This window comes from Belonocnema kinseyi, chromosome 10, assembly GCF_010883055.1.
Source record: "Belonocnema kinseyi isolate 2016_QV_RU_SX_M_011 chromosome 10, B_treatae_v1, whole genome shotgun sequence".
NCBI lineage: Eukaryota > Metazoa > Arthropoda > Insecta > Hymenoptera > Cynipidae > Belonocnema > Belonocnema kinseyi.
The window spans coordinates 108,475,871-108,485,721 of NC_046666.1; positions in this window are offsets into that span (position 1 = coordinate 108,475,871).

Genomic DNA, 9,851 nt, shown 5'->3' on the forward strand with positions numbered 1-9,851 from the left:
CATATGTCTAGTCGGGAGTGGTGCTGACTGAAAACAGATGATTTGGAGCGATTCGCGCGCCATTTGTTGGTCATTCTAAGGACTTATTGAACTACCCTCGTACGTATATTTTATTTGCTAAAAGTTAACATTTCGCGTTTTGAATTACCTGTATTTCTTAATTTCTTAAATCATGACAAATTAATCAAAATTAATTTTTTCCGGAACATTTTTATGATCGGAAATCAAACACTGGATATATTGAATACCATTTAAAAACGGTGAGAATTTTATTGTCTTCCAGTAGAAAAAGGAGGGCTTCGACTTCTTTTAAAAGAGCAACGAAAAACTCAAAGCCCCTTCAAAGAATTGAAGGACAAGTGCTTGATTCTGACGATTTCGAGGAAAACGTTAACCATAATTATTTTAATTGCTTATCTATTCAAATTATTGAACTTCATATTAAAATTTGTGTTGCAGATATTTGAACTTATGTACAAAACAACGAATGGGCAGAATAAGGACGAAATATTCAAACTAATGGACGAAACTCGTCCAAATCGTCAAAATGACATTTCCAATTCTCCTGAAGGTGCTGCCACTCTGTTGACGACTACGGCCATCTTGGAAAAGTATCCAAAATGTATGGATTATAACGGTGAATTAGTGAGTATCTTTGAAAGTAGATATGTTTGAAAGTAGATCCTGTTCCTATATTTGTGTTATTTTAATTATTTATTCCAGATTAAACGAGAATTTTTATCTCTTCATCCTGAAGGAGATAAATTTTTGGGCAAATTTGCAGGACTCTATGTGCCAAAAATAATGCAATACATTGAAACGAATAAGCCCGGTCTTTTGAAAGACGTTAATGATCTGAGTGGTAAGTAGCAAAAATCAGTAGAAAATGTATGTTCGTACATGTTTTACCCATAATAACGTTTTAATTCCCTGTTCACAATTTTAACTAAATTTTTTTTACAGATGAATTCAAGGCTTTATTGCTATTGCCAGAACTCCTACGAAAACCTAATTACTCAAAAAGAAGTTCCAAGACGCAAAATAAATCCCCAAAGGATGAAAAAAAGCGATCCCGTCTGAGAGTTTAATTAGGTTCATTCCTGTAAGTATTAACTTACTTTAACACTTTTAGAATATTTGTTGCAGGGAGAAAGAGACATAAGGAGAATGTAAAGTAATTCTGAATTTTTGATTACAGCCTAGCGAGGATATACTGTCGGCGACAAAGGCAACAACGACAGCGCAGTCATTTTTAGTCTGCGTTTCTGAAGGTGAAAGCAGAAATAATGGAACTTTTTTTTATCAGAGTAGATTCGAAACTATTTGCCGTCCTAAAAAATCCGTTGAAAGCCTTCGAGATTCTACTAAAACTACATTTCTGTTTCGACATCCATTACGCAGAAGATCTAATAAATTTTTATGATTTTTTAGTCAACTGCGTAATGGAGCTTAACGTGTCGAAGGGATGCTGCGCTACTTTGAAAAGCGAACTGATGAGCCTCAGTGGCGTTGTTAATCAAACTGAGCAACTCATAGACCTTTTAGAGAGTTAGCATTAAATTAAGTGCATTTTATAATATTTCTAAACTACATCTTAGAGATTAAAAATGTATTTATTTTAGTAAAATAAAAAGTACTTTAACCCTAACAATTACTAATGTCATTTGTGTCTTCAATACCCTTTTATTACCCACTTAAATTAATAATAATATAATATACAATAATTTAGTCAATCAAATCACTCTAAAAGAAAGAGTGGGCTGTTCACTCTGTTTCCGACTGATTGAACCACTTCAATCGAGCTAGATAATTCACTCTAAGTAGTAGAGTGGACGCTTTCACTCCAAATTGCACTGGCTCCATTCACTCTACCGGATTGACTTTTCACTCTGTTAGGGTGAAAATTCAGTCTAAATTTAAGAGTTAATTTTCACTCTTTTGAAAGGTGAAGAATCGCTCTACGTGGGCAGACTCACTTCTGACTAAGCTGCCGAGTGAAATCTCACTCCGACGGAGTGAAGTTTCACTCCAAGAAATTTAGAGAGGTTCTAATACAGATATTAAAGCGATTCAAACTATAATGCATGGGCTCTGTATTTATTTTCAATCGCCCATAAGGATGTGTTAGTCTTATTTTTTGTGAAAATCGCGATATTTTTAGACATTTTTTTTGTTGGAAAATAAGTGACAGAAAGCTGGGGGGGCGGGGCGTTTTTTTTTACTGGCGACCGCTGGCACCTTTCTTTGACCCGTGGCCAGGTGCCATCCAATCATTCAGAACTAGGGGCCGAAGAATGGCACCAGCGATCGGCAGTAAAACAAAAAAATCGCGATTTTCACAAACAAGAAGACTAACACATCCTTGCGGGTGATTGGAAATAAATACAGAGCCTATCAATTACAGTTTGCAGTTTGAATCGCTCTAATATCTGTATTCGAACTGAAGATAATATAGTTGAACTTTTTTGTGCTTTTAAGCAACAATTTTTATTATTTTTTTAATTTCTCCACTGCAACTGGTTCACAACAGTTTTCCTCATACTCATGAATTTTTTCAAATTTTGTCCATGGCCTCTTGTATAAGAAATAATGCTCTAAACTTTTTGTTGCGCTAGCATTTTTTTTACTGAGTTGTTAAGCTTCAAAGGCAGATGCCTATAGTTTTCTCGCCGATAGTAAATGTATAGCTATTTTTGCTAAACTTTGCCATCTATATATTATTTACCAAATTTATCCAGATAATTTGTAGATGGAAAAATTTAGGTAACACAGCCACATTTTCTTAGAAGACAAACTCCAGCTAAACGTCTAGCTGGGACAGCAAAACCATTTTTCTCAGTGTTCCACTTAAAATAATGCAATTGCGTTTAGTGCATTTGTTTAACGTGTATTAAACTGCTTTCACACAATGAATGTATCTTGCCCTGTATACAACTAAGAAATGCACAAAATTTCATATTACATACAAGCTTGCATATAAAAGTTAACAAGCACCGCTAGGTCGCACTAGGAGCAACTCAAGCTATAAAAATCACACCGGCTCCCAATAGAACCGTGCTGGTGTCCCAACTATCATATTAATAATTCAGATTTGATGCTCAAAAACCATAAAAGATAAAAAATAGTTGAATTTTGAAAAAAATCTGCTAATTTGTTTTTGGAAAAAGGAGTATTTCTTAATCTACATAACATTACGTAATATTAGCAATTCTCCTATTAAAACAGAAAATTCAAAACTTAAAAAACATAAAAAACCCAAAAAGAATCAAATTTCAAAACATAAACATTTTGTTCAATGTTGCTCGACAAATGAAGTCTTTATTCCCGATTACAAAATTACATAAGATCAACAGTTCTCATACTAAAACTCAATAGGTAAAACTCAAACAAAAAATACAGTGCTAAAAAATAATACAATTTCAAAAAACTAAAACTTGTACTGAATAATAACTTCATTTATCGAGCGCAATTCATAACAATTTTTATTTCTTCGAAATTTGACTATTTTTGGGTGTTTTATATTTTTTGAGTTTTACCTTTTGAATTTTAATATGAGATCTTGATCTCATGTAATTTTGGTCGAGACAATAATGACTGCATTTCTCGGGCACAACACAGTACAAGTTTTAGTTTTTCAAAATTTTCAAAAATAATATATTTCTTTGGTTCGACTACGTTCCAAAGTATAATTTAAGTGAAAAGTATGGGTGGCAAAGTTTTACAAAATGAATCCCAAATATCAGCATTTGGACGTAATTGACACCTGCTTCTAGGTAATGTCTCTTCGTTATTGGCTAAATTTCATATTAAAACTTTAAATTCCGTTTAATTTGTGTTTAAGCATAAGAAGAACATATTGGCATGAAATTTTACTGCGAAACTTTTGTCTTTAAATTTCTTTGTACAAGAATTATATGAGTTTTACAAAAATGCATTGCAAAATTTTTTCATTCTAGAGGACGAGACCCCTCCCCCCTCCAAATCCGGATTACTTAATGAAATAATTTTCACTAGTAATTAGTATTAAAAATTTTTAATTTTCAAAAAATTGTATGTTGTCGGCGCTGAATAGCCGACTGTACACCTGCACCTGCTCAAGTTCGTCTAGTGGACGGATGAAGGCAGCCAACAAGCGACCAGTCGGCTATTCGACTACAGCGTTTCAGCCCAGTATACGACTATGCATACGGTTCATCACATATCTTGAGGATTGAGATTTTTCATTTGTTTTTCATGGAAATATTCTGAGCAAAAAATAATATGAAGAGTTCCTATTAGAAATATTAAGCTATTTACAATTTAAATTATGGAATTATGTGGCACAAATTGCGTTAGTATGGAAATCTTAAATAACAAATTATCTGATTCTTAGAATAGGCAAGGAAAAGTACAAAAGGATATTTTGCCTTTTTTCAGTTCTTTATTATACCAGATAATTAGAAATAAAATTACAATTTTAAGAAACATCACAGAAAAAGTTTTGAAAAAGCAATTGTTTTTATAATCTTTCGTTTTATTTATGTTCATTCATTATAACAAAGTATCATTATTACAATAATTATTATTGAAGGTTTTCTTATTCAATTATTGATTAATTTTTTATAAAAGACAATCACGTCCTAGGCTATTGGGCTACGACATATACACTAGGGTGGTCCAAAAATGTGTTGCAAAATTTTTTTCACTTTATAGTACAAGATACCCCCCAACAATTTAAATTTCCGAAGAAAGAGAATCCGTCTTTTTTCCCGAAATTCAAATATTGAACTCATCTGCCAGGGTTCCATCGAAACGTGCCAAGTTCTTTACGGATTTAAGAGGACTGTCTACGAAATAAAACTATACTGATAACTGTCATTTCCAACCCACCTCCGCTCTTCCCGCAGCGCCGCGCTGCAAATATGACCCAAAATTTAAAAAAAACTACATTTTTACGTATTATTGTAACTTTTTAGCAATTTACGTCACTTGTTTCATACAAATAATAAGTAATGGAAAATTCGAAAATTTGCCAAGACTTTGTAAAAAATTTGCAATGGTTTAAACAAATTTAAATTATCTAAGCAATTAATTATTTTCCAAAAATGTAAATAATAATCGTATTTTCTCATTCAAATGCAGTATTTCTCCATTGCTTAGAGCAGTTAATTTTTCTAAAAACATTATGTAATTATTTAAAAAATTAATGATTATTTATTTTTTAAATTTCTAAAAATTGAGGCAGAGATATCTAGTTTTATCAAGTCGGTATCTTATGCTACTTTTTGTTGAATAATTACATAATTTTGAAACATTTCTTTTAATATTTCACAAATTTCTATTTGTTTCAACAATCTTAATTGGCTCAAGTAGTTATTTTTCGACAACTGAAGAAATTAAATAAAAGTAAAGATATACAATTAATTACGATTTCAAAAGTATTTTTGGAAAAGTAATTATTTAAAGAAATTATATTTCTTTAAACAATTAAAAAGTGGTAAATTCCTTCCTTCTTTACACTATACAGTCCGTATGTGCTCTAAATTATGTAATTTTTTGGTATGTCGAAGAAAAACTGCTTGAGTAAATGAAGATTGTTTACAGAAATTGATATTTATAAAAAAATTATAAAAACGAAAAAAAATGTAATTTTTCAACAAAACGTAGCATAGGATACTAATTTAAAAAAAAGTTGATAAATCTTGCTCAATTTTTAACAATTTTGAAAATAGACAAAAAATCATAATTTAAATAATTACATGTTTTTTGAAAAAATGTACTACTCCAAACAATCACAAACAATTACATTTCAATCAGAAAATAGGATTATTTTTTACATTTTTGAAGAATTAATGATTGTTCAAATTATTTACATTTGTTTAAGCAATTTAAAATTGTTTAAAAAGCTATGGACAATATTCAAGTTTTCTATTAGTAATTCTTTGCATAAAAAAGGACGAAAATTCCTAAAAAGTAACAATAATACGTAAAGATGTATTTTTTTATTTTTGGGTCATATTTGGGGCGTTGCGGGGAGGTTGGAGGTGGATTGGAAATAAAATTGTCAGTATTGTTCTATTTCGTAGACACTTCTCTTAAATCTCAAAAAAACTTAGCTTGTTTTTATTTAACCCTAGAACATAAGATCGATTTTTCGAGAATGCACAGTTTCCCAATTCTAATTAAATGAGATTTTGTAATCGCATCACATGAAAAAATTAACATATTAATATGATATTATTAAAACAATTATTCAGTCAATAAAAGCAAATCTCTCATCGTTTACAAATCATACATCTTTATGCTGTGTGCACTGTATCTTTGTGTTCAGTGTACTCTTATTTTCTAGCAAAAAATAAGTTTGCAATTCTGATGTAAACGTTCATCATGCGCATGCAACCATGGTATCGTTTTTGTATTGTAATATAGTCAAAAAGTGCTTTCTTGAAATCACTACAATAGACTAATGAGTTACTTATTTCATTTCACTATGACGAAGAGAGCACACTTCTTCGATCTCCATGCATTAAAAAAGTTATATAGGTACTTTCGGCATTTTATTTTTCTTGCTATTCAAATGTTAAATAGAAATACTATTTCAAGTAGGCAGTTATACACTGTCGCACTGCAAGGCACTTTCAGCCTTATGTTGCTTTCTATCCATATGCTTACGTCTATAGGAAACGGACACCTATGGCTCTTATACAATGACTCACAAAAGCGCAATTATTTTCAAATAAACAGACATAAGGGTCCTTTGCATGTGGACGTAAGTCATTAGTCAAATTTGGATTCTGTGATTCTGGACTTAGTGTTTTCGATTGGTGAGAGGAGCTGCGGGGGCGGTGCGATGCCCACTCAGGCGTGAAAAAGCAGAGAGAGAAAGGAAAGAGTGACAAAAGAAGAGCTATACAAAATATCTCCGAGGCTCTTTGTTTATGATCACGGTCAGCTCCCAAAAAACCGACACTAAAGTCACTTTTCTCCAATAAGGTAAATGTCTCAGTACTTGTGAAGCCAATGTTATTCATTTTTATCTACTGAATCTTAATCGTCAATGTTTCATCATATTAATTGCTGGAACTCGTTAACTTCCATCACTATATGTCATTGCGAACATATTTATCTCAAACATTTAAGTTATAACAAAAGTAAGCGACTATTGGCAACGTCTCAATTACTACGACATCTATCTCAATTCTATTTGAAATAGGCAGTTACTTTGTACTAAAAATCAATACGACTAATAGTACACTCAATCTGAACTCATCCTTTTGATATGCAACGGTATTACTTGGATATGAAAAGCTGCAACAAAATGAAAACACATACGATTTTTCAATCATTTGATTGTTCGGTCGCTGATCAAATTGATACCCTCAGGTTTATTCTGAAATCACATTTGTATGCTTTTTCTGTACGACATGCAACGTACTCTTTCGGTTTTTAGGCCTCCGGAAATTCTGTTAGTCTATTTGATTTAAGAATTTTCATGAAATGATGGCGCTTTACATTGGGATTTTGAGAATACTGAACGGTACTCGGATCTTTTCCCAGGATTAGAGTTGTAGTATAAGCTGCGGCATAAACACCACATCTTGTTCCGTCTGTTGGCTTCGTAACTTCCTTTGAAATAACGTTTAATTTTGACACGTTTCTGTATCGCTTTTGGAGATAATATTTTTCTTGTTCTGCAAGATTATTATATTCAGGCCAAAAAGAACTATCAAAAATATGGATTTTTTCACCATTGCAATAAAAAAAACTCCCGTGTTTGGTACAATTTCCCCCGAGAATTTGTATATCTTGCTTTTCCTCGACTGGTAGCTGTTTTATGTATCTCGGATATGCAATAGCAAGTGTGCTTTCAATATCTAAGTTTGAATACGTTTTCAGCACTTGTATAAAACTATCTAAGCAACCGTCATGTAACATATTTCCATTTAAAACCAGTTGTTTAATGTCTTTTATATCTTCATTGGAATCAAGATTTTCGAATCCTTGCCACTCAGCCGCCGTTGGTGTTTCGTCTTGATTTGCATGAATGATTGCAGTGAGATCAGTCACATTCAACAATTTCACATCTTCACTTTCACTGAGATACAACCTTGAAGGTTTCTTAGGGGGTTCTTCATCCATTGAATCGTCAGATATAAAGGTGATAGAGTTGCTTTCTGATGGTACAACAATTTGTTCCACTTCTTCATCGAGATAGTCGGCATCACTGTCTGATGTAAGAACATTCTCAATAACTATGTTCTGAGCGAGCTTCCCTTTCTTCGAATTTCTCGTTTCTGTGGACTTATCTGCATTCAAAATGAATTCCGGTTCTCGAATCGGCAAATTTCTGTTATAACGACTATCAACAATTTCTGGAAGCATACATTCAAAAAAGAATCGTGTGATATTTGGTTCCATTAAATTCTTCCAGAATTCATCATTTCTCAAAATAACAGTAACTTTCAAATCTTTTGGTGACCACATTGCGAAAATGCAGTACATGCGCTCAGTCGCTATAAGCTGGCCTTGAATCTGGAAGTAAAACTTGTGACGCTCATTCATTTGGAAGTATGGATTTTTCTTTTCGTAGACATTTTTCAAGTCGACAAACTTTACCATTGCCTCTGGAAGGCTCATATGTTCAGCTTTGTGTGGACATTTTATTTCCAACACGCCACTGTCAATGCAATTGTAAAGAATTTCGGCTTTTTCCTGCGTGGCATTTTACGTGCAGCAATGGTTTCTTTAAACTCCAAATCGGAGAGCTTAGCATCGACTAGACCATCTGGGGACGATGCCACATACACTGTTAGAAAAAAGTCGCTGAATCACACCGATAAGTGAATGTTTTTCGCCCTGCAACTGAATCATGTTATCCCACATCTCTATAGGTGCAAAGTTCGGTGTCGAACGTGAGGGCGTACCTTTTTCCTCTCAGCCAGTGCGACTATTGACAGTGCTTGCCTCGTTCTGGTGTTACATGTTGCGTAGGCCAGCCTCGCGTAGAGCCGAAAATGCACGAGCAAGAACCCAAGCCCCTCGACTTCACGATTCGTTTTCGGTGGCTAACTGGCTATTAGGAGGAGTTTTTAAGTAAACTGAATTTTCCAAGGTGTCAAGAGAATAAAAGTTCATGCAATTTTGCTATGTTATATCGTTATAGAAAAATATAAGGAACTTAATTCTTATTAAACCGCCTTGAGCAATTTTGTTGCAGAATTTTATAAAAGTTTATGTTGGTTTACAAAATTTGCTTTCAAATTTGCGTAAGTTTAACAGATATTGAGGAATTTTGAAACGATTTGAAATTAAATAAAACTTGTGAAGATTTTTTTGGTTTAATTTTGTAAGGTTTCACGGAAATAAAAAAATTCTTTTAGCTTCCTAGCAATAATTAAAGTAAATTTTTTATTGCCAAAAATTAATTTCAGGAGATTATTTAAAAAAATTTCAAAACATTAAAAAGGATTTCAAAAATTATCAGTGTCTCTAAAAAAGTTTAAAGGCAAGTTTTTTTCTCCAAAATTTAAAAAAATCAGTAAAAATTTGAATAATTTTTAAAGATAAAAAGGTTAGAAGGTCTGACACGATTAAAAAAAAATTATTTTCCTGATATTTGTGTGAAAATTTTTAATGAGTTTTCATTTTGAAAAATGAACTTTAAAAGAAAATTAAAGAACACTTTTAAGAAGATAAAAGGATTTCCTAAATTTTCGAAAAAGAGTGTTGAAGGTTTTAAAAGCAAAATGTTTCAATTCACTATGATTACAAATGTTTAAAAATGTAAGTAATCAAATAAATTCAAAAAATATTTAGTAGAATTAATGAAATTCAAAAATAATTTAAACTTTAGAAGAGTTTCAGAACCTAGG